This window comes from Dendroctonus ponderosae, unplaced genomic scaffold, assembly GCF_020466585.1.
Source record: "Dendroctonus ponderosae isolate FM_Combo_2020 unplaced genomic scaffold, Dpon_F_20191213v2 Dpon_F_20191213_11, whole genome shotgun sequence".
Lineage (NCBI taxonomy): Eukaryota > Metazoa > Arthropoda > Insecta > Coleoptera > Curculionidae > Dendroctonus > Dendroctonus ponderosae.
Window position 1 is genome coordinate 82,293 of NW_026017213.1, and position 340 is coordinate 82,632.

The window sequence follows — 340 nt, forward strand, 5'->3', positions numbered from 1 at the left end:
CAATGAAACGATAAAAATGAACGGCCAAGTTCATTTTCCATTAGTTTTACAAATCCAACAGTTTTTACTCTCATACTTGGAGCACCGTCAGTTGTTATGGAAAATAATTTACTTTTTAAATCCAATACTTGCCCATTTTTGAATTTTGGTGGTGTCATTCATTGAAGCAAGAACGTATAGTTCTTCATTGACCATTGACATTCGAGCTATTTAATGGTGCAAATCTAATAATGATTACAAGCCTACCAATACTATTTATGTCGGTACTTTCGTCAACTGCAATGCTAATTATATCACAAGATAACAAGTCATTTTTGACCTGTTCATCAATATTCTTGGC

General features: G+C 32.9%; 1 protein-coding gene across 1 annotated transcript in view; it reads left to right on the top strand.

Moving 5' to 3' along the window:
- The window catches only part of LOC109535459 (serine--tRNA ligase, mitochondrial), a gene marked incomplete at its 3' end in the record, with an annotated part of 11,858 nt that overhangs the window by 4,882 nt on the left and 6,636 nt on the right, over positions 1-340 (top strand).